General features: G+C 42.2%; 1 protein-coding gene and 1 long non-coding RNA gene across 6 annotated transcripts in view; one reads left to right on the forward strand and one right to left on the reverse strand.

The window, feature by feature from the left end:
- Positions 1 to 11,059, reverse strand: part of ZNF536 (zinc finger protein 536) — a 325,798-nt gene extending 314,739 nt beyond the window's left edge. For 2 of the 5 annotated variants that reach the window (XM_052685928.1, XM_052685935.1), the window contains exon 1: positions 1,573 to 1,735. The gene's annotated coding sequence lies outside the window, so the exon portion shown is untranslated. Of the gene's footprint in view, positions 1 to 1,572; positions 1,736 to 8,397; positions 8,552 to 9,854; positions 9,955 to 10,760 lie in introns of those variants that run through there. The other 3 variants (XM_052685929.1, XM_052685930.1, XM_052685931.1) reach the window with 3 other exon arrangements.
- LOC128082098 (uncharacterized) lies at positions 9,940 to 23,109 on the forward strand. The gene is made up of 3 exons (XR_008207547.1): positions 9,940 to 10,088; positions 10,996 to 11,072; positions 19,709 to 23,109. It is a non-coding gene; the product is annotated as an uncharacterized LOC128082098 (long non-coding RNA).
- The last annotated feature ends 850 nt before the right edge of the window (positions 23,110 to 23,959 follow it).

Consider the following 23,959-nt stretch of genomic DNA (forward strand, 5'->3'; position numbering starts at 1 on the left):
AGCTTTAGGAAGAGACACTGCAGCATCGCCAGATGACAGCAACTCAGATCAGTTCTAAATGACTCAGGTGGTTTCACCCAACTGCAACAGGCATTTACACATACATGGCTGAGTAAGGGTCTGACCTGAAGGCTTTCTAAGTCAGCTATGAGGTGCCAGTGGATTTCCACAGATTTTGAACCAACTCCTAAGAAACAGTCTGGCTCACATTTTTTGTACCACGACATAGGACTGTACCCTGTCTATACACTGCATGCACATATTAAAAAAGGCAGCATAATTTTAAAATCAGAGAAACGTCGTCGATGTAGCTTAGGTCCTGTAAAAACTAAAGTTGCACAGAAATTGAAGACCAATAAAAATGTTTCCATGGTTCTTTTTTTAATCCCATTGAAAACAATTTTTCGTTGTAAACATTTTTGCTAGCCAAGCACTGCAGCATTGTGCAACTGCATGAAGCCAAAGAGAAACTGATGAAAAGCTGACTAGATTGATTTCATTTTTCCAACCGGAGTGAAATACGTAAGAGGAAATAACAAAATGGTGAAGTTATTTTTACATATTAAAATGTTCACATTTAATAAACTCACATGGAAACTGCACAGCCAATGGTAGCTGCTTTTCAACCATATCTACAGATCCCATCAGCTCCGCACAGAAAAAAAAGACAACGGTGGGTTCCTGCAGCACCTCTCCCCTTTGCCTGGGACTAAAGGAATACTCTCTGCTGGAGAAGCCAGATCCGAGCCTGCCCAACTTCTGCATCACCCATTCCCTCTCCCTGCAGTGACCTCCCAGGTTTCTGTGTAGAAGTCTGGCAGGGGGTTACTACTGAAACGAAGAGCTATATTTATTCCCTTGGCTCCAATCCACCACTGTTGCAGAGCAGCCAGAAGGGGAACCAACCAATTCAGCATGGGATCTGCCAGAGTTGTGCTGCCAGAGAAGTTAAGAATGAAAGACAGAGGAGACAGAAGCTATCAAAATTACTATTTCTGACTGCAAGAAAAGAAGGGTTTCCTCCCTTTATGGATCCCCCTTCTACAGTCAAAGACACTTTTTCTGCTCCTTCCTAAGAAATTCCGCCAGAAAAACCTACCAGTTCCATAAGTCTTTAACATCTCACGCAGATTTCTCTATAAGGAAATCTAAACTCTAACAGTTTCTCTAAGGCATTTGTTGGCATTTACAAAGCATTTCTCTCCACCTAGCAGTAGGAAAAGTCCCATCCACATGTACAGAAAGGTGCAAGGTATTTACAGTAGAAGGGTCCAACCCAGCACCTGCTGTGCCTCCTATAGTTAGAGGCTTGAATCTCAGAAGGATGTAGGCATCCTTCACGTACACAATCCATACAATAAAACAACAGCAACAAAACTCCTTTTTGAGAAACAAACTCTTTGCAAGATGTGCTCCCCTACCAACTAACTTCTATCATCATAGAACTGAAAGCACTCTGAGAGAAACACACAGCTAAATAGGGAATCATTTTAGACTTCTTATTCCATTAGCAACCTTTTCCAACTTTTCAAGAGAACAGTAAAACAACATTAAAAATATCAGCATTCTCACCGTATCATACTCAGCAATGTGAGGAAGAAGAATCTGCAACCAAACAAAACAGGACCCAGCCTCTCACACCACTTGATCGCTTGAGTGCTCAAGCTAGGAAACAGTCTTCTCCTGACTCATTAAACAATTACTTAAATTAGAATAACCTGAAGATGGAACTTAAAAAGACCCACCCTGGGAGAGCCAAAGTTGTTATCAGAGCACTCACCTGGGATGTGAGAAACTTGATTTGAAGGAGCTGATTCAAATCAGATATGGGAGGAGCAACCTGACTCCAGCTCTCCAGCAACCCAGGTGCATTTCATAATCACCAGTCCATAACGAAGTGCAGAGATGCAGCTCTTTCATTTTGAGCAGAAATTCAATTGTGGACCTCAGAAATTCTTCGAAGATGTAGCATCTTGCTGCAAACTAATGAACTGGCATTTTTCAACTGCAATAAGAAAATTCTAGCTCATTCTGGCCAGAAACAATACTTCTATATTTGGAAAGCCCCTAGCACGAAAAGACTCTACCAAAACATTTGATAGACTAAAATTCTAATCCAGAAGTGGTTGTGGATTTCCTACTGCTCGTTTACCTAACAGCACGTTGATCAATCATATACGCATAGATTTGGATTTCTGTATTCAAGAAAAGATGTTCAAATTTTTGTTCTTTAGAACAATCAAGGATATTTTAAAATATTTAAGCTATTTTACAAGAAATTTCATAGTAAATTCTGAAGAAGGGAGTATTTAGGCCAGGAGAGTTTTCTTAGCTGGTATTATGGTACTAATAAAGATGTTAGGTTATCTTCTGCTAGTTATTTTATTAGCCTTAGGAGAAATTACACTCCTATAGCAAAATCTCAATGAATCAATGAAGAATGGATCTCTTTAAAAGGTAAATAAAGTCATTGTATTATACATTTCAATTTTGGACAGACCATAACCTTTGCATTTATAAACTCTAAAAGGTTGGGTTTCTTTTTGCACTTGAAATCATGAAACTAGAAAAAAAATTTATTCAGGATCTTACCAGCTTTTTGACAACACTGGGCTTTGTACTACGCTTATAACCAATGGAGCTGCACATTCTATTTGTGGTGAAACTAGAAAGCACGTGAAACTTGCCTGGTATGGAACTGAGGTTTTCTCTATAGTCTCAGTCCTACCCCAACTGAAAAAAGAGGTGCAGAATTGGATCCTAGAAACCACACCAGAGTCAATGAAAATTTTTCTAACCTTTATGCGTTTTCCTTTGTGAAGAGACACATCAGTTCAATAAAAAATGCAGGGTACATTCCAATGAAACAAAGGTTCATTGAAAAGCTACCTGTAGCTGCAGTTTCAATACTGAGTCAACACTCAGCGTTCAAAAAACTCAGACATCATCCCAGAGACTGAAACCCAGAGTTATGCCCATGTAAACTCAAGGAAAAAAAAAAAAAAAAAAAAAAAACAAAGGAAAAAAAAAAAAAAGAGAAATATTGTCATGGGTTTTGTTTGCTTGTTTTGTAGAACTGTTCCAGCAGTGCAGTGGTTTAGCCAGGACAAACACCTATCAAAAATTCCTTATTCCTAAAGTAGAAGGATTTCTACTTTAGGAATTCCTAAAGTATTCCTGTCAGTTATAGACCTACCCAACAGATGACAAGATTTCTCCCTAATTCATTCAATCAATGCAAGATACTTCACTGTCACATCTCTCCCTTGAAAAACACCAATATAAGAACCAAAAGTTGGCACCGAAAGTAAGTTTTAACATTGCTATTCACCTCATAAGAAAAAAGACACTTGTAGATCTATAGAGTCAATGTTAGCAAACACACATGAAAATAAAATGTAACCATCTATGTGATACTATCAAAACAAACGTTAGGACATGAGGACCAGGCCACCATGCTAGCCTACGTTAACAGAAACCCGACTTTACACCTCCTTGCTTTCTTCACCCAGCTCTCACATGCTCTTTCTCAAAAAACAAGCTTAGGCTTCCCTTGAACTCATTTATCCTTTCCTTGCTAGTAATTTATCCCATGTGTTTATTATCCTTTGCATGAAGTAATTCTGCTTCAGTTTCCTATTTATCCACGCTTTTCTACATTTCATATGAAAGGGATGTATCTGTATTTATCTGTACCTGCTGTTGATATTCCAATGACAGGATTGATGGTAACAATGTTTGAACAGATCTATAGGGAGCAACTTCCCAGAGTGAAATAAAACAACACTAACACAAACTGTGGTATCCCTGCACAAATGAAATGGAAGGGCAGCCCTACAGCCTAGCACAGCAATACCTCATGGGCACCAGGAGCAACTCGTGGATCAGCAGGGGCTGGGACTGCGGGGCAGTAATGCATGTGGCTGTGACCAAGTGGATGGTGGTACGTGGTAGGGACCCCTCCCGAACATCCATGAGTACAGCATGGCTCCCACCTGTCGCAAAGATCCACAGTGACACTAACAGCACATCCCAAAGGCATAAAATGGAAAGTTTTTAATGATGTTTGCCATAACGTTAAGAAATAACATAAAGAAGCTGTAACAAAATTTGTATTAAGGCTGAGATCAGCTTATTTGGAAAGCAGTGAGCAGGGCTGCCACTCATCCCTCTGCACTGTAGTGCTCTGACCAACCTGAGGCCAAAGGCTCCCTCAAATGCCCTGTGGCTGAGCTGGAGCCGCAGGCAGCTCCCCTGTGCCAGGCTCTCCCACATCGCTGTGCAGCCCACAGCAGGCAGCTCATACTCTTGTTTTCATTCTCCCTTGCTTCTCTTTTCTTGTCCAGAAAACTGAGCCAGGGCCACATCCTCCAGAGCAGCCTTCCCCTGGCATTGTGGGAAGCCCACCTGGATAACCGCTGACTGATCTTCGGAGCTGTGGAGCACAAAGAAACACCACCAACCTCTATCCTTACAACAAGAATTGGCTGCCCTTGGAAGTCTGAGATGCCACAGGTGGACAGCTGGACACCAACGCCTCGCAGAGCAGCCAGTGTCAAAGCAGCCAGCTCTGTTGCTTGCCCCACGCTACAGCAGTGCTATCTAAGCAACCAACATTATTTTCAGGCACTGCAACCCGCAGATTTCTCCATTCACATCCTGCCATGACGGGCAGCACTGCTTTTTTCATAGCATGACAAATACTTGTGAGGAATTACCTAGTTCTCCTTTCGGTTATTGGACTCTCAAATATTGCAATGCAAAATGTAGAAAAGATTGGATACTGAGACTGCTGTGGCTATTTTAGTTCTGTTTTCTTCATCTGTGTTTAAAAGATAGATTCTAACAAAATTGTTTGTCTTTAATACAGCCCAGCTTGACCTAAAGAACCCTTCTCTTTAAAAAACAATCTCGCATAGAGTGTTTAGATTAAGACCTCTAAAAAATTTCAAAATACTTTCAAGGCCCCATCTTGCAATTTTCAAAAAACAGACAACAAGGCTAATTGTAATTACTGCTCTATAATTCTTTTGCTTTTTTGATGCATCTGGTTATCTAGTAAGATGCACCTGAAAATTAGAGCGAATTTAAATATAAGGGAAAGGTGCCAAATTCAGAATATTGGAAGCAGCTCCCCCCTGGGAGTGCATTCAGTCACAGAACTGGTGCAGTTGGGCAGAGGCAACCCAGATCCCTACCCTATTCCTATGCCTCTTTGCTCATCCTGATGGCTGCTACTTCTGAAAAGATACATCGGATCTCTGGCTCGGTGCTTGGCTTCCTTGCTTAACCTGCCAACAGGAGCAAAAATGTCACAGCAGTTATTGTGATCCACTCAGATGCAGACCAGCATCACTCATTTATTTCATGTTCAGCAACAAACACCATCAGATCATTACAATTTTCTCGTTTCTATCCAAGGTCAGATTCTGATCAGTGACTTACTCATAAAAAGTTTGTATGCTGTATTTGGCTGCGCAACTGGAAACCGGAACCCGCGTTTGTACAATAACCTTAAGATCATCCAATTAAGCACTACAGAATGATTTTGGTTTTGCATGTTTTCTTCCATTCTTTTTTACTGTTCAGAGAATATCTGTGCCTGGAGTGTCATCGCTACAGAAATGTGGATTTTCATCTACGGTTGCCAGAAATAAGTTTTATTTGTGTTTCTTTAAAAAAAAAAGACATAGTCTATTCTTTCATCTATTTCCCTGAGCCCAAACTGCTTGCACCTCTGAAACAGATGTACAAAATGCCCGAAAGAAGACAGGGTAAAGAATAAGGCAAAAAATGCCAGGTGTAAATGAGAGAATGCAAAAATGCCTTTTCGGTACAGTCCTGCTTTTAGCAGTAACGAAGAGCGTACGCACGTCTACTCATATCTGAGAGAAATTCAGAGATTAAAATTTAAATTTACTTACAAGTGCCATCAAAACACGCTAAATCAGAAGATAATAAAAGCTGTAGCTGTCCTTATTCAAACTGTAAAAATAAATCTATTTATGGCTTTCTCTTCAATTTTTTATAAAGTTCATCTAAAACCATGCATTTTATTTATTTATTTATTAAGGCAAAGCACTCCACAAACACCTGTGCAATTCAAAGTTAACTTTAAGCCAAAACATGACACAAAACGATTCCTACAGATTTTCCTTTGCCTGCTGAATCTTGTGCTTCCCAGGAATGAGCACAAACCCATTCCAGTGGGCTGCTGGATTTTCTATGTCTGTGCTAATGCAAACATCTCTGGCCACCTATGATTCCCATAGCGGGTAAACAACCACATGTGCCAGGTTTCTGTACTGAAAAATCACCATTCCCGATCTCAGCACTCCACTGCTGCAAGCAAAACAGTGGTCCTGATGTTGCAACTTCCAGGCTACTCTCTTCCGATAATGAATGGGTTGGGTTATTGGCCTCCAGCATGGACAAAAATATGACAATCAGCCTCTTCATTACATAAAAGTCTTCAGTGAAGACAGCACCAGACAACTTGCTGAGTATCAGAGAGCTCCAATACGTTCAGAAGTCAAAAAGCCCATAGAACAATTCCTTTTTCTTCACTACAATTGATAAAGATGCAGTCAATTATTAAAAGTGTTTTAATACACTATTTCTGTCTCAGCAACTTGTATCTTCGGGAACTCATTTGCAAAAGGCAGCTTGAGCATGCAAATATTTTAGACGCGTTCCCTGCAAATGTAATAGAGGAACTAACCTTCCTTGCATCTGCAGCTGTTAATTGTCATCGTTTAAACAGCAAATGAAAACAAAGTTTAAGCTGGTTGCACTTAAAAAAAAAAAAAAAAAAAAAAATTAAATCATATTAAATTTCATTTACCTGCAGTGATACAAACTCATAGTCACAAGCAAATCTCAGGACAGAGCAGAAAGGGAGAGTGTCCCCAGCTGCAGGCTGGATCAGCTGCACCAGGAGGATTCCCTTCCAGTGCAGGGGCTTAGACAGCAGCCGATTCTCCAAGCACTTGTTACCAACTGGAGACATTTTCTTCCTACGACATTCTGAAAACTTTAAACAACTCATTTATGATTCTTCTGTTCAATAGATTAAAATTTTAATAGTGCATCCAATTAATTACAAAAGGAGAGCAGAAAGGGAAAAAAACTGAACAGAGCAGGACAAACATATCAAGCTATTTACAAGCATTTTTATAATGACGAGAAATCACAGAGCCCTCTTTAGCTGACCAACTTTCAAAAATAAAACAAAAGAAGAGGAAAACTGAACACAGGGCCCCCATATCACAGCAGCTGGGCCCCCACAACTCCATCCCAAGTCAGTGGAAGTGCTGAGAGCTCAGCAGCTCACGCATCAGGCCCGCACTGCACAGGGGTGCACGAGCAGCCTGACGCGAGCGGGGTTTGGGGAAGGGGTTTGTTGCAACGAGATTCCAAGCAATCTGTCAGAGAAGTGCTGCTAGTCGTAAAGCTAGCTACCTCTCATCTATGGGAGAAAAGTTAATTCATAGGGCTCATAGGGCTTGCATTTGTCAAGGAGCAGGACGTCAATGCTATCATTATCAGGCAAATCAGCCAGGCGTTTAATGGCAGAATCAGGAGACATTTGCTCTCCACTATCAGAATGACATCATAACTAAAGCAGCCCTGGGCGCGGGGGGCAGCCGGCACGGCTCAGGCTGCACGCAGCCTTTGCTCCCGCTCCGCGTCCCCACGGGTCGCTGCTCCGGGCAGAGCCGCCGGCCGCCTCCGCTCACAACTTTGTCCCCACAGTATCTGAAAGCCCGGAATCTCGTCTTGAAAATACTTCCGAGCCTGATCCAAACCTGCGATCCTGCACGCCAGCTCCTCGGATAGGAGCGGATGGCTTTCACGTATAATCTACAAATTCACTCTAAAAATCCCTGGCATTTTTAATTACTCCAGTAATCTTCATCCTCAGTGAAACAGGAGGGGTGAAACGCATTAAAAAACTCCTTGCCTCTATGATTTATGAAGTAACAGCTTAGTTAAGTAAGTCAGTTTTTCAGCATACGCGGACACACGCAATCTTTGAATATTCCCAAGTATTCCATGAAGATCTGCGCGATGATCAGCAACACAACAGCAACGCACATCTCCCTTCACAGCAGTGTAATTATACAGCTCCAACACCACGCATCGCCAACTGCTCATCTATTTCCTTCCCAAAGCCCACCGCAGGTACGCAGGCACCGCACGAAGCCTCACCTTGCATGAGGACTGTGAGGGAAAAAGTTATGAAAGCAGACAGAAAACCTAAAATCCCTGAGGCTACAAAAAAATCCCGCTATTGAGAAATAACCCAAGAGACCACGTAGGGAATGTACAGCTTTCAGAAGCACTTCTCATCTTATTTGCACTTAACCTATTGATGTACTGATGCAGGTCACTTACTTTTCGGATATGTTTGAACCCCTTACAATCATGCAGATCGCCGCGGTTTTCACTTGGGCTTTTGGTGTTTTTTTTGGTTTTGTTTGTTTTTTTGCAAACAAGTTTCATTTAAAAAAAAAAAAAAGAAAAGAAAAAAAGATCCAATTATGCAAATCTGCTCCCGGATAGGTAGTGAATATTCAGCATGACGGTGATACTGTAATAGTTCAATGCAACGCACGGCACTGGGCAGATTTATGAGGCAACGTCACTACTACGCTCTGGTCCTCGCCGAAGCATCTTGAAGTTAATTAAAGCTGCAATGTCCACTTTTCCAGCCACCCTCCTCATTCAGGTTTACTATTTCAACATCAAACCAGCGAGGGGGCCTCCCCACTCTCTCCGTACATTTAAGCAGCCTTTCCCCAGTCAATGAACAATGAACAAAGATTTGAGTGATAGGGGAGGGGGGGGTGGAGGGGGGGGAGAGAGGAAAGAAAAAAAACCTCCGCAGGAATAATCAAATCCAGTTCAAACGAGTAAAAATATAGTTTCTAATATTAAACTAGAAAAGAAAACATTCTTCTCCGAGCAAACGTGCAGAGGCGCTTCGCCAACCCCTTCAGAAAGGCTCTAAAAGCAGCCAGTCCTTTTTATTTCGAGCAGTGAATGAGCCCAAACAAGGCTTCTAAACTTAATTATGACACTTAAAATAGTCTTTTTCCACATAAGCGGGGAGGCTCGCCGCCGCTATCTGTATCAAGCGGTCAGATCAGCTCAGCAAACACGGCCCCTGTTGGATTTATTTTAAACTGCACGGGGGGGCGGCGGCGGGGGGAGCGCAGCCCCGCGGAGCGCTCAGCCGGGCGGACGGCAGCCGCGCCCCGCGCCGCTCCTGCCCCGCACCGAGCCCCGCCGGCGGCCGGAGCGAACGGGGATGTGACGCGCCGCGTCCCCGCCTCGCGCCGGCGCCGGCTCCGGCCCGGCCCCAACAATGCCCCGCTGCCTCGGGCGGCGGCCGGAGCTCTCCCCGGCGGCCGGAGCCCTCCTCCCCGCCCCGCCGGCACCCGCCGCCCCGAGCCCCGCGGCCCGGCCGCCCCGAGTAACTTTTGGGCCGGAGCCCCTCGGGGCGGGAGCGCGGACCCTCCGAACGACGCGTAAATCTCCGCGACCTTCTATTTTGCGTTTAAAGTTCACGGGCGTCACCGCTGCCTCCAGCCCTCTCCCTCCCGCACACGCACGCACATATATTAATTATTTGCAAAACTGCAACAGATGGGCGCATTAAAATCTGGATTCTTTCCTACGCGGCATCAAAGAACCTCTCCTTCCCCCCCCCCCTCCCCTCCCGACCCCCCCGCTAATCCCGCCGCCGGCCGTGCCCCCGCCTCCCGGCCCCGCACCCGCAGCCCCGCGCCCGCCGCCGACGAGGATGGGGCCGCTCCCCCCGGCGGTGCCATTTAAGTTTCCTCCTTAACCTGTTACTTTCTCCGGGCGCTGACAAAGCCCGGCGCGGGCTGGCAGGTGCCTCCCGCTCCCCGCCGGGCGCTGCGCTCCCCCCGCCGGGCTGAGACCCGGCCTGACATTTAGTGCCTACTTGAATGTCACAACGCTCCTCGCAGCATTATGCACGGCTCCTATTCATAAGAGGTCGATTAGAGCACAAAATGGCAGGTCTCTTAGGCACTTGAATCTCACAAGTTTGACACATGGTATGCATCAGCTAACTTTGATTTAAAAAAAAAAAAAAAAGAAAAAGAAAAAAAAAGAAAAAAAAAAGCGGAGCGGGGGGGGCTGGGGGGGAGTTTACAAATTACACCGCGATTAGCCGGGATCCTTCGGGGGGGGTGGGGGGAGGAAGGGGGGAAAGCGAGGGAGGAAGGGGGGCCCGCTGTTAAAGTCACTTCGGCAAAGTTTGCTCGGCGGCAGCCGTCGAAAACACAAAGTTTCTGGGCGAGTTGAGGACAGGGGCGGTGCGGCTCGCCGTGAGGAGGGCAGCCCCGGCCGAGGCTCCCCGCGCCCGCCCGCCCGGCTCCGCTCCGCGAAGTAACGGTTCGAAAAGAAACGAGCGAGAAAGAGGCAAAACGTACGGGTTTTCTTCAGGCTAAGTTCTATAGCGCCATTCAATGGCTTCTCCGCTCCTTTCATTATTTTCTGCTTTTCCCCTGACAGCCCTGCTTGCAAACGTCACTGCTATGGATATTTAATTATACCGTATTTTTTTAATCGCGGTGGAAAACGCAGGCCCCGTTGCGATGATTAAAAAGAAATTAAAAAAAAAACAAAAGCGAACCGTACTCCGGACTGACTTTGGAGCCTCTTTGCCGGCTCGCGGGAGCCTCCCGGATCCTCCAAAACCCCCTTTTTACCTTTGTCTTTCTTACCTTCAAATTTAAAGCAAAGCGTAGAAGAAACTCCCGCACGTAAACGGAGCGTTGTAAAAGATTGTGTTCAATGAATAATGAAGCATGTCCACATGATTGACTTGATCATTTTCTGGTGCGGAGGGGGAAAAGTGTGGCGCGGGGCTGCCGCGGCCGCCCGCTCCGGGTAGCCCTCCCAACTGCTTCCAGCACATCCCGGGCAGAGAGCGCTTTATTTTAATCTGTCTCTTTTCAGAATCACCCCCTTCATTGATACCGATCACCCAACATCACAAGACATCCCCATCTCTCAGCGTGGACTCCCCCTATCTGGTAGGTGAAATGCATTGTACCATTAAAAAAGCACTCCATTGTCGTCTTGGCATAATTCACAGCAACTAGATAGGTCTTGCGGCATTTAGCTTTGATGAGCCAAAAGCTGAACCCTTGATATAATAATCTACAAAGAATGGTCTGCGATCGTCCATTTTTTCTCCCTGTCTGGCAACTAAGAAACCATTTAACACGGCGCGGCTTGGTCGTGACCTTGAGCCCGTGTAAACACCCCGAGGAGCCCGCGCCGCCCCGCAGCCCCCGGCCCGCGCAGCCCCCGCGCCGCGCAGCCCCCGCGCAGCGCCCGCGCCCGCGCCCCGCGCCTACGCCCGCGCCCCGCGCCCCCCCGGGGGCTCCCCGAGGCGCCCCCCGTACCTGATCCGAAAGTGTGCAAAGTCTGCGGCTCCCGAAAAAAACTCCCGGGGAAAGCTGGGCGGACGGGGGACCGGAGCATCAGTCACCGCTCCGGCGGTTAAGAGAAGTAATCAGCGATAAAGTGACGTTGATCTGCACTGTAACCTTGTGGCGTATTTAATGTAAATAAGCCAGTTATGTTGCCAATCGCATGCATACAAACACATAAAGGTCCTCAGCGTTGCATTTTGATTCTTTCCATTAGAGCCGACTTTATTTACATACACTATTTAGGGGATCATGATAATTCTAAAACAATACTAGTGCCAAATGATTATGAAAATATGATTTTAATTAATCACGTAGTAGGCAAGGAAATTAGCATACGGTAATTAAACTTAGAGAAAAACGTCATGGAGGTTCTCTGCCTTATGGGTTCGGAATAATCATTAAACGATGGGTTTTCAGGACTTAATTATCAAACAAATAACTTTTTTAAAGCAACTTTACAAGGTTTATCCGCAGGGCAACGATTTAGTAAATAATATATAACCGAGCAAACAAGGTGCAAATGTGACTGGTGAAATAGGTTGTGTTTCTACAAAGGGGGGGGGGGGGGGGTGGAGGGGGGGAAGAGAGAGAAGCTGAATAATGCAATTATGGATTCTGTGTCCCATAGTTGACAAAAGCATGGTGCCTCAATAGACTCTTTGTTATGGGATTATATAATGATTGTGGTGTAATTATGGGAAAAAAGATTTAGTAATAATAAAAAGTATCAAAATACACCAATGAGCAGCTTGTTTTAAAGAAAAGGCTTGCATGTGACATTAGGGGCATGTTAATAACAAAAAGCCAGGATCGGAAAGGGTTGACAAATAAAAAAGACTGTGATGCGCATGATTAAGAAGCGATGGAGACAGATTGATTATTCAAAATGCCGAGCCACAGGGACACTTAAAACATTGATTCAGGTAAGACTAGTTTCATCTTGACTGAAATGAGTTCCCTGAAGATGACTGGCATACATTTTAAATCAGTTTACTACATAAAAAGCATAACATCACAAGCTGAAACCTTCTGGTTAAAATAGGAGTCCAAGAAAAAGAGGGAAAAAAAAAAAGTTTATGTCTGTGGCAATTCCCAGAGGGACTATGGAATTGCAGAGGAAGGGGTATAGATTAATTAGCCCTTCCTAAACACTGCACTTAAGCGTACCCATCTTTTATAATCCTTAGCCTCTTTTTCTGGGTTCCGTGGTCCAATCCCACGTGCAGGGCAGAGGGATGATATTAATAACTCTATAGGTACTGTAGGACTTTTTTTTTTTTTTTTTCCTGGGACTGCAGTAAATTAACTTTCTATAACAACTGAAAAATTAGCAACATATTTTCCAATTGATTTTTAAAGGGAGTTTATAAATAGTTGTTCAGAGCTATTCAATGTTAAAAAAAAAAAAAAAAAAAAAAAAAAAAGAAGAAGAAGAAAAAAAGATTCCCATGCCTATACTAAAAAGTTTAGGAATTCACTCTGCATTTTCCAATTTGATGTGTCTGAAATTCTCTTTGAACAAATTCCAAAATACAAGTTTTTTCTATAGAAATTAGCATAGCAATCACATCAATAATATCACTATCTCTATGGGAATGATAACTGGAGCAGTGGGGGTGTTCTTTATTTCAATTCTTCGTGGATCAACTGATTATATTCTGTCTTCTTTTGAACTTGTTATTGTAAGTCAAGTGATTCTTTATAAGTGACAGCCCTGACAAAGAGACGAGGATGGGAAAGCAGGTCGAAAGGAAGTCGCCATATGGACTTTAAAAAAGGCACTTTTTAAACAAGATAATGGGGAAATGGATGTTGCCTTTTAACCCTGTCAAGGCTGAACATTATTAGCAGTCTCATAAAGGAATAAGCTACACCTTTTTGGTTTAATATCAGATTTCACCTTATGATTTCCGTGACCTAGGGCTTCACAGTTCAACGTAGGAGGTGACTGCACTTCAGACACAAGGGCCAAATCAGGCACCTGGAGTCCTGGCAGGCGTGAGATTTGAGACCATTGCACACATAAGTTGCAGAAGAACGAAAGCTCAGGAAAACCCCATGGTTCTTTTTCCTAAGACAAAGATAAGAATATGGCTAGAGATAGGTGAAACAGCAACTGACAGCAGAGGAGCTTGAGACATCTCACTAGGATTTCCTGTTCCTTTGGTAAAAGTGCCTGATGCTCTTTTAATGACAGCGAACAAAGTGAATACAAAGAGTGAGGATGAAGACTTTGACTCTGATGCTTGCAAAAATTAATATATTTATCCTCCTCTTTCTGTTCTGGAGGGGACAGAAGTTTCTCTCCAGAAATTTGTAAGTGGACAAAGATCAGGAACCATGTCCCAGGAAGCCAAACAGATGTACTAAACCCTCCCTGAGCTGACAGCAGAGCCATGATGCGCTACTGGTGAATGTTCAGCCAATTTTTGTTTGTCCCCCATCAACAGATGATGACAACTCAACTCCACAGGAGGAACATGCCAACCAAAAGTTTCTCAAAGTCTGGAAGAGGGGGCTACTCTGCAAGAAATGGTGCTATCAGAGGAAGGCATTTTAAAGAAGACCAACCAAAATTCTTTTTCCTGGGGCATCATAAGCATGGTTATTTGGGCTGGGATGGCCAGCCTTTCCCCAAAATGGAGCCTGATGAAATAATGTATGCTTGTGAGCTGAGTACATCCATAGAGACAAGAATTCCCAAAACTGTGTTGACTCAATGACATGCTTAGGCTTCTAATGCAATGTTGGATAGATGGGATTTAGAAGACCTCAGACATGAGCTGACGGAGACTTTGCTCCAATCTTTCTTGGAATTCCTAATGTCCTCAACACCACTAGCACTTCTGTAGTGCCCTCCAGTATTACTTTCTTCTCCTTTTGCATCCAAAAGAAGATATTTTTTCTACAAGTCTTTATGTCTTCAAGGTGTAGAGGCTCTACTGTCCATAGCTACTTCTCCAATTTCTCTGGTTGGTTTTATTCCCTTTTGTACCTCTTCTGTGCATAAGCAGGAATACTCTGTGTGGTTTAACTTGTCAAAAACACTACAGGAAGAAGAACAAAGAGCAGAAGAAATGTACATTGCTTAACAGTGGGCATCTTCTCAGGAAGCTCTTGCATACAGATATGTTAAACCTTGAAAAGGAGCACAAGAGAAAATAAGAGCTAAGGGTTTTGGCCAGGCAACATTATCTTTCCTTGTGATTTCCACCTCTGTGAAATGACAGGGCTTCAGAAGCTCTTATTTCAGACAGACATAAATAAAAAGCAAGAACGCAAATCTCACAACTTTGATGAACCCAACAAAAAACTCAGGTGAAAGGAGAGGTGTGAGGAATATTTTATGAGGCTTTATACAGGGAAGTAACAAAATACAAATAGTCCTACAGTAATTTACACAGTGGGGTAAGGGAGAAACATTAGCTTTATATATTTAAATATTTATAAATTGTTTGCTTTATGAGGAAGGATTGAGGAATAATCCTGCCTTTGTTCTTAAAAAGTGTGATCAGCATTTCCTTCCTAAAGAGAGGTGATAAACAAGTGGGCATTCTTTTTACAAAGGCTGCAGAAGCCCACTGAAAGCTTAGTGCCTTTAGAAGGAGGGTCTCTTTTCCGAGGAAGAGCAGAACATCAGGTCTTTAATATTGATAAGGAAAAGCTCACAAAAGGAACCATCTAATAGCAGGGACTTTACATAAGGAATTTCAGAAAACTTACAGTAAATGTTTCAGCAAACTCTGGAGCAGGTGGTGCGATCTACATGGCAGCCTGAGCCAGCGAAAACACAAGTCATCCAGCAAGAAAGTCGCTGAAGCATGGTTCAAAAAGACATAAATAAAACACTTTCACAGGAAAAAGGGAAACCCCTTCCAAAATGCTTGTTAAAAACATAGGAGTTTCCTGGGCAAAACCCCAGCAAACTGACAAGGTGGATGAAAGTTTTCCCACTTGTACAGACTGTGTAAAGAAGCTTTCTGGAAAAAGGACCTTGAAGATCCCAGTTTTCAAAACAGACCAGAGAGAGAACCCATCTGAGAACAAGCTGTCTATTTCCTAGGGACCACAGCCAAAATAAGTGTCACAAAACAGGTTTGATCAGCAAATATTATGTGTCATCATCATGGAGATTCAGAGGTAGAGGTGATCAGAATTTAGGGGGAAAAAAAACTAAATGAAAACAAACGACCTCATTTTTTAGCTAATACATTTGCATCCTCAACTGTAGCAGTCAACTGTCACCAAGCCAGATGTCCAAAAAGCTGGTGAGTCCACTAAAAGTATACACTGAGGCCAGCAATCTATTTTGGCCACTATTTGTCACAGTCATTGCAACATTCCATCAAATCACAGGCATTACGAAAGAATATAAGAGGAAGTATGAAGCGGACACCAGGAAGATGTGGAATGGAAGCAGTATCTTGTGTGGAGGCACAGATCTCTCTCATAATCCTAACAACACTGATATTTTCTTTCTTTCCAAAGCAAGGGTGAAACTGGAATGAAATGGTCCATCCAAGTATTACTGAGACTGCCAGGCTGGAGACCTGGCTTTGAAGTTTTCTATGGACAAAAGTGGTTACCTTTGAATTTCTACTGAATGTAAGAATCTAAGCAAAATGGTAAAACAAAAAGTGTTTCGTTTTTTTTTTTTTTTTTTTCCTTTCCCAAAGCAAAGGACATACTTTATATTAAATAGTGAACAATATTCTCAATAGATCCACCTAGTGGAGTCGAGTAAATTCTGCTTCCAGAATAGAGACACAGCTTTTATAACCCCATGCAGGACATAATTCTGTCTGTCTCCCATTCAGCACAACAGGGGCTCAGAAATTCTCTGAAAGAGCAAGAATGAAAGGTGCAGTAAGTCTTAGTACATGCAGAAGATAGAAGATGGGGAGACAACTGTTGCTCCAAGATTTAAACATTAGCATTTAAATTTACATGAGATTAGTACCACAGGTGTACTTTCCCAGCTATAATCATTAGGAATTATGATTGACTCAGAAGAGAACATACTGGAAAAAATATCCAAAGTGATAGCTGAACTTCAACTTTAAAGTGCATTGGCTCTGACCTTACTCTTGCAGCAAATTCACATGTAACCTGTTCTCAGGATGCCAACACTATTTAAAAGAGATTCTATTTGATCTTCTCTCTGAGATCAGAGCCAGGAATGGTTCTGGGGGTACGAGTTCCTTCTTATCCAACTAATTTAATAAATATTCTACCTTTTCAATTCTTTCTTCTTGAACTTCTCCAAGTTCTTTCCATCCTGGTCCCAGAGATCAGCCAGCAAGCTGTAGGCTTCTTATGATTATAATCTCATGGTTCACCCCAGCACTCAGGCTGCTTGCCCCTACTGATGAGTACCAATATGCCCACTGGTTCCCTGCAGCTCCCACCTCAGCCCTTGGTGAGCCCTCCTCACCACATTTAGTGCTATCAGAAAGTTTGCAGATAAATGCCTAGAGAAAACAGCTAAACAGTGATTTTAAAGACCTGCTGAAAATGTTTAAATCTTACCTTTTAAACTAAGGTTTCACAGTTGAAGCCCCACAGCGCAGTAATTAAGGTTGTTATACCAATGCTTACCTTAAACAGTGAGCTGTGCATACAGGGATGGGGCTACTCGAAGCTGGAAAATATCTTGCTCTTTCTGGGTACCATGAGCAAAGAACACCATAGTGCGTTTATCATTTGTTGAAACTGCCCTGTCTGCAGTGGATTAGGTAGATGCCAGTGTCTGGACTGAAGTACCGTCTTGTGTTGCAAGGGGGATTGGATGAGGTCTAGGATATTTCAGGAGGATCTCAGAGATCAGCAGTTCACGATAGACCACGTTCCCACTTTTGGAGCAGTTTCCCCAGAGAGTACAGCTGCTGAAGGCAGCACTCCTTGGTAGTGCCACACACAGGCTGCACTGTGAGGTGGCTTTAAAGATGCCGTCTCCCTTCTTACCTCAGCAGCTGCCCCTGTGCCATCTGCAGCATCCTTGGCCCCAGGCAGCCCCAGGAGGCGGCTGTTCACAGCCAACACCTGTTGAGATGTCCCTGTTTGTCCCCCAAGGTTGGGCCATGCCAGGACGCCGCAGCCTGGCACAATGTCCCCAGTACTGTGGCCTCACAGTCAAGGTGGCAGCACCTCAAAGATGTGGCAGCCAGCAGCCAAGAAACTCTGCCACCGTGCTGGCCATCTGAGAAGGGAGAGGACTGAGAGACAGGTTTTGGGGCAGAACTTCCCCACAGCTTTTTGTCCAAAAGCAGCTGTATTCTACCAAGCTGAAATGCAGCCCCTCTCACCCAGCAGCTGCACGAGGCCCAGCTGGCATGGCATGCCCCATGCCCCTGGCTGCTTCCCATGCCCCGGGGATACCACCCCGTGGGTCTCATTTAAAAACAGAAAAAATAACAACCCTGGAATCCTTATTAAATGCCACTGCTACACAGACCCAAAAAGCCAGAATTACATACAGAGAAGAGCACTGTGCCTTTCTAGGTATGCTGTCACGGGACCATAAACGTCTTGTAAAGCCCGGTGCCCGAGAGCATGACAAATGACACCCCAATGGGGAGCCCTGCTCCGCCTGCTCTGTCCCCCAGGGAGAGCTACCTCACCTCCTCACAGGAGACTGAACATCAAAAGGGATGTAAGCGATGTCCCCAGAGAACTGCAGAGGCTCTGGGTGTGGGACAGAGGACTGCTCTATGATATGTATTTGAAAAACACGCATCAGTACAAAGTGACACCAGTGCAGAACAGAACATCTGAAAACTGATGAAGTGGAGAGCTCTGTGTAATGCAAAGCACCTGAATGATGTGTGTACACACAAAGATTTGTTCAGCTCTGCTCATATCCAGCCCTCTTGGACAGTTGGATTTGATTTGCCATTTTCCTGCCAAAATATTGTTGCTATACCTCAGCACCTGGCCTTTCTTCAAAGAAAATGCATATGACTCTCCTGTCCTCATATAAACCAGTCCAGAATATGAGTTCAGGGGAGGTTAAAGGACCTTCCTTAATAACAAACATGTTTCTCATAATTTAAAGCCTGAAAAATAAAGACTTGTTGTTTCTCTCTAAATTCCCTCTCTTTCCATAATTCTGTTCATATTTAGCTGTTTCCCTACCTATCTCTATCCACACTTGAAACTAACACCACTACAGTCAACCTACCTGCTTCAAATCAGAGGGTCACACGACATGAAGCCAATTAACTCTGTCTGCACAGCCAGCAGAGGGAGGCAAAGAGTATAATTATTTTTGCTTACCTCATTTTAAATGAGATTTTAAGGATTTCTTAACCAAACACAAAACTGGCTTCCTAAAAGATAATACTTTACATGTAAGATAGACATTTCCATCTTTTTTTTCTTTTTTTTTTTTAACAGCAAACACGATGTAAAAGAACAACTGCACTATGACCTTTATTATTTCTGTTCTCTCTGCTAAGTTCAAAAGGCTTTAAGGCTTTTGGTATTTATTTTCAGTTTCCTCACCTAATGAATTTTTTTTTCCCAGCTACTAATTTTACATCAGAAACCTAGGTCTTTTTTTTTTAAAAAAAAAAAAAAAAAAATCTCTGCATAATCAGATGAAATCACAGGTAATCCATTTCTCTGAAACGACTGGAAAGTAAGACAAAAATGTGGGTGTTTTCATCAGATGGTTGAAAACCTGTTCTACTCAAAAAGATGAGAAAGATCTGCTCTCTCTTGAGTATTCACCACCACTCCTTCTCACCACTTTTCTCCACTCCAAGGAGGGGAAAAATTGCGAACAGAACTGAAATTTCAAAGTTAAAAAAAAAAAAAAAAAAAAGAAAAAAAAAGCAATTGGAGAAAAAAATGGCAGTTGTAAGGGAAAGCCTGAAAACCCAGGTATTCTCGCATCCTACAGATAAGCAGCAATAAAATCAACAGTGCAGCCACAAAACATTGTTTTAGTTTTTCAAGCCTGTTTAGGAATTGAAGTCCTAGAGAATTCAAAGAAGCTACCCGTTTTTAAAGATTTTTTTAAGCTTAGGGCTCTTTTTTTCTTTTTTTTCTTCTTATGCCATTTCATCTTTATGTTGAATTTAAGTTGTAACAGATGCTATATAAGAGTGTCATTTTAGGATATAAATTACAAACTGAAAGAGCCCTCAAGGATCACAAGGCATGAGCATGTATGGCCATGTTGTTTTACACCTCTGTAAGCCAGGACTTGTCATTCTGAAATCCTACAGATGTGCTAACAGCTGCAGAGGTGGGTAAGGAGCTGGAGCTGCCTGCGTGCTGGAGCCATGCCAAGCAAGCATTGCCCGTAGCGCTGCTGAGGGTCGAATGGCTGGGACAGGATGGATCTCACTTCACAAAGTGGTAACCACTGTATGAGGTAACCAGCCATCCTCACAGAGACAGCTTACATTCAGCTCTAAGCATCCACTGCCAAACTGCATTTGTGAAAAACGCAGAGAGGGTTTTGTTTTTGTTTTGTTAGTTGTTGTTTTTTTTTTCCTAGTGTAGCTAGAAGCAAATCCTCAGAAGCTGACTGATACACCAAACAAAACCTGTGAAACTCAGAGATGACCGGGCCTTATGTCCTTTAAGGCATTAAAATATTCCTGACACCTTTTCCAAGCTCATAGGCATTTTAAAATTTGCTACACCCTTTCCCATCCTCTACACCCCATCCATGGACTAGACAATCTATGATCAAATGCATGGGCTTGAGGCACGTCTTCTTTGTGTGAATGAGTCCATGTTACTTCTGCAGTCCATACTTTGCAAGCATTGTGATGCTATAATTCATTTCCACAATATGTGGCCCACTGGGTAAAATTTCAGTTACACTAGTGAAAATGTTGAATAAGCCCTTGGAAGCTAAAACTAATCACCACTTTAGAAATCCAAAGGTGATGAGCTTATCTAGTTAATAATAAGCTTTTTAAGAAAAAGTTATCAATCTGTATTTAACCAATAGACAGGAACTGGTTCAAAAAGAGTCTTTCCAATTCATCAGGTAATGAATGCCTATTAAAAAACTATAAATAAGCATTCACCCGAGAGCTTGGAATGGCACTTTGAGAGCCTTCCTGGTCACTCAGGTAAATAATGAGTTTTATATAACCTTTCGGCAAAGATTTTTTGTAAATGAGGAGACGAAATGCAGAAAAGCTTCCAATTAATGTTAAGGTTGGGGTACAAGCCCACATAACTGGGAATTCAGAGTTAAAGCTGGCATTATTGTTCACTCTCATGGTTTTCTGTAAGAGCTCAATGTTGTCTTTACTCTGACTCGTTTGTGATGATTTCAATTTAAAATTTTATTTATATATGATGTTTAAGCTGATGACTATTTTGTACATTATCTGCTCACACAGCAAACACTGAAGTGAATAAGCACTGTAGAGAAGGGCAGGACATCGGCCCCCAACCAATGTGCAGCCAACAGTGAAAATGACTGCAGTACTCTCTCACCACAGCGCCCATCAAATCTGCAAGCACTGTGCTTGCTCGAATCTTAAGAGAAAAAGACCAAGAAAAAAAATCCGGTATCTCATTCTGTCGATATTTACTACTGTCCTGTAAAGTAACTCTTATCAAATATTTTGAGCTATCTTGATGACTAAGAAAAAATATACCCATAAAGAGGCCCATCAATTATCTTAAAATCAAATAAGCTGGCAACCAGGATATATGACAAAATTAAGTGTAAGCCCTTTCCTGGATAACTGTACAGTCTTCTATAGAGAATTGTTCATCAGCTGTCCTCAACACCTAACACCTTTGGTTGAGAAGACTAATACAGGTTTCACACCCTGAAGTTAACAAACTTCATTTGTTATGTTCTCAGAGAAGAAAATTGTACTACAGGCTCAAGGATCGAAAAGGAAAACTTCTCCCATCTATAACCATGGCAGTGTTTTGCAATAAGAGAGACATTTGAAAAGGCTAAAATGCAAACCAAGAGAGGAAAAAATATATAGTGTTTGGATTCAATAGAGATCTTTCCTGACCTCTGTGATTCTAAAGAAATATATCCTTCCAATTGTTCCATATTGTGTTACAACATATTTTTTGCATTTATTAATAATTCAAACATGTTGTTGTTGAAAAAAATTATTCACATCATGTGTTCATAGTTTCCATATACATATGTCAAATTTTATTTTGTTTTACCATTATAATCTATGAATGGATTTACCCTTTGTTTCTGTTTTCAAATCTCTGAGGAATGTTTGATTAGGTAGGAGGGTTTGTTTTATGCATTACTTGTTCATCATTGCACAAGTGCACAGGCTAAACAAAGTTGGCATACTTCATACTGATTGGTGGAAACCACATAGTTAAACAGTGTAGTTAATACAGGGGAATGAGTAATTTCTCACCACAGCTAATCAGCTGCACAATAGCTATGTATCAGACACTGCAGCTATATATAAAAAATGCTTTTTAAGGTCGCTTGCAGCGTACGTGATTATCTGATAGTATCTGTTACAATCATTTCATATTAACATACTTCTGTATTTAATAAAAATAATGTTGTGTGCAGCAGTCTGTATACATAACTGTCCAGGATACCAGGGACTATCAAGTAAATTGCAAACACAGGAATGTTCTAGCTGATACACAGTGGAAAATACGTCCAGGTTCATCCAACTTGACCGTGTCAGGTGTAAAAGAAAAGCAAGAGCTCTGAGGATGACAGAACAGTTAATGCTTCACTGAAGAACTTAAATCAGTTGCACAATTCTATAACTATCACTCCATACAGCTGTAACTAAGAAATAATAAGATAAATACCTTGTATTATTATTTAGCATCTGTCTTCTGCATTAATGCTTTTCCGTCCCTTTGTAATGAGCTGGACGTTATTATGACTTCCATTCCCCAAGAACATATCTTTAGCAGTTCAGAATGTGTCTCTCCATTAGAAAACGAAGTTGAGTTCAGTAGGAGTTAACATTAACAATTCAAGAGCCTGTAGAAGAAATTAGAAACATGAGTCCTCCATAATGATGATAAAATCAAACTGGCAAATAAATGTATTCTCAAGTTTCATAGTAAGAAAATGGATGAATATATGCAACTAAAATGGTCTCTTAAATTTCAAGTGCAAGGCCAGGATTCTCAAGAACTTGCTCCTACACAGAAGAAGCTGAATTAGAAATCTATTGAGTAATCTTACTAGCGCCTATCTGCACATGTAAAGCAAACTTCATGAAGTCCACAATTTCACCCTACCAGACTAATCCAAAGACCACTGGGATCTACTTCTCTGAATTTGATGAGTTTGGGATCAAGCCTTTTGAAGATAAGGAATGAGCTGGAAACAAAACGATGCCATAAATCAGAATGAGTGGTAAAGAATTAAGCAGTTCAAAATACAGCTTTCTGTTGTACTCTATACCAGGGTTATAACATAAAACAAAACAACACAACTATTGATGTATAAATAGTACAGAGAAAGATACATAAATATTTGTGCTATTAAGGAATTAGTGAAATCGCAGAGCTTCACTTTCTTAAAAAATACAGGCTCTATTTTGATATCCACATTTAAGGAAACACTTTGGTTCTGATAAAACTAAGTGGATAATTAAAAATTATAATATTAATTGTACTCTTAACACAGATAAGTAAACTTGGCAAGAAAGTTTTAATGAGTTAAAGTGAAAAGGCAACGTCTAAATTAACTGAGTAAATTGGCAAAGAGAAATGTATTGTATATGCTGACCCCTTTAACTCGTTTCAAATGTCTGAATTTGAATTACATAGATTAGTTTTCATTACACGATATATTAAATTATAAGGGATAGAAGTAGTCCTCTCAGAATCTGCTTTCTAGGACAGGTAACAGTGCTTACAAATTCATCGTCTCATAATATTTTACTAAAGTGCCTTGAAATCTGCAGATTCTCTGAAGCTCTAGCTACCAGATTATCTTCAGAAAGTCAACATAAAAAGAGGCAATGATGATCACTCTGATCTTTGTTAGAACGCGAACAGCTCCACTAAATACTTTGGCTTTCGGAATTCCCAGTTCTCTGCAACACATCAGCTCTCACAGCACACATCTACCGTGTATGACCATCCAGAGGTGCATGGAAGTCTACACACAGCTGCACGAATACCTCTCATACATATGCATTTAACAGCCAGCCTGGAGAGGCTGAAATTGTTGACCTGCTATCATCCCAAAATACGCTGCCATGCTTATGCCTGGCATATCCCTTAACAACTTTTGGATGAAATAATTTACTGCCAAGTTTTGAGTGAAATAACTGTGACATAAAAGCCAGCATAGATGCGTGCTCCACAGGGTATTGTTTGACTATATCAGTTTTTAATGTATCTTTCAGTTAATCAAAGGTCCAAATACTAAATTTAGCCCTCAGGGGCATCGAGGGAATTTGTGACATTCTTCAGAGGGCTCGGTCCATAAACTAACGACTGCATAGAACTGATCTCAATATTTAGTTTTCCATTTGTGA

This window comes from Tympanuchus pallidicinctus, unplaced genomic scaffold (genome assembly GCF_026119805.1).
Source record: "Tympanuchus pallidicinctus isolate F22 unplaced genomic scaffold, pur_lepc_1.0 scaffold22, whole genome shotgun sequence".
NCBI lineage: Eukaryota > Metazoa > Chordata > Aves > Galliformes > Phasianidae > Tympanuchus > Tympanuchus pallidicinctus.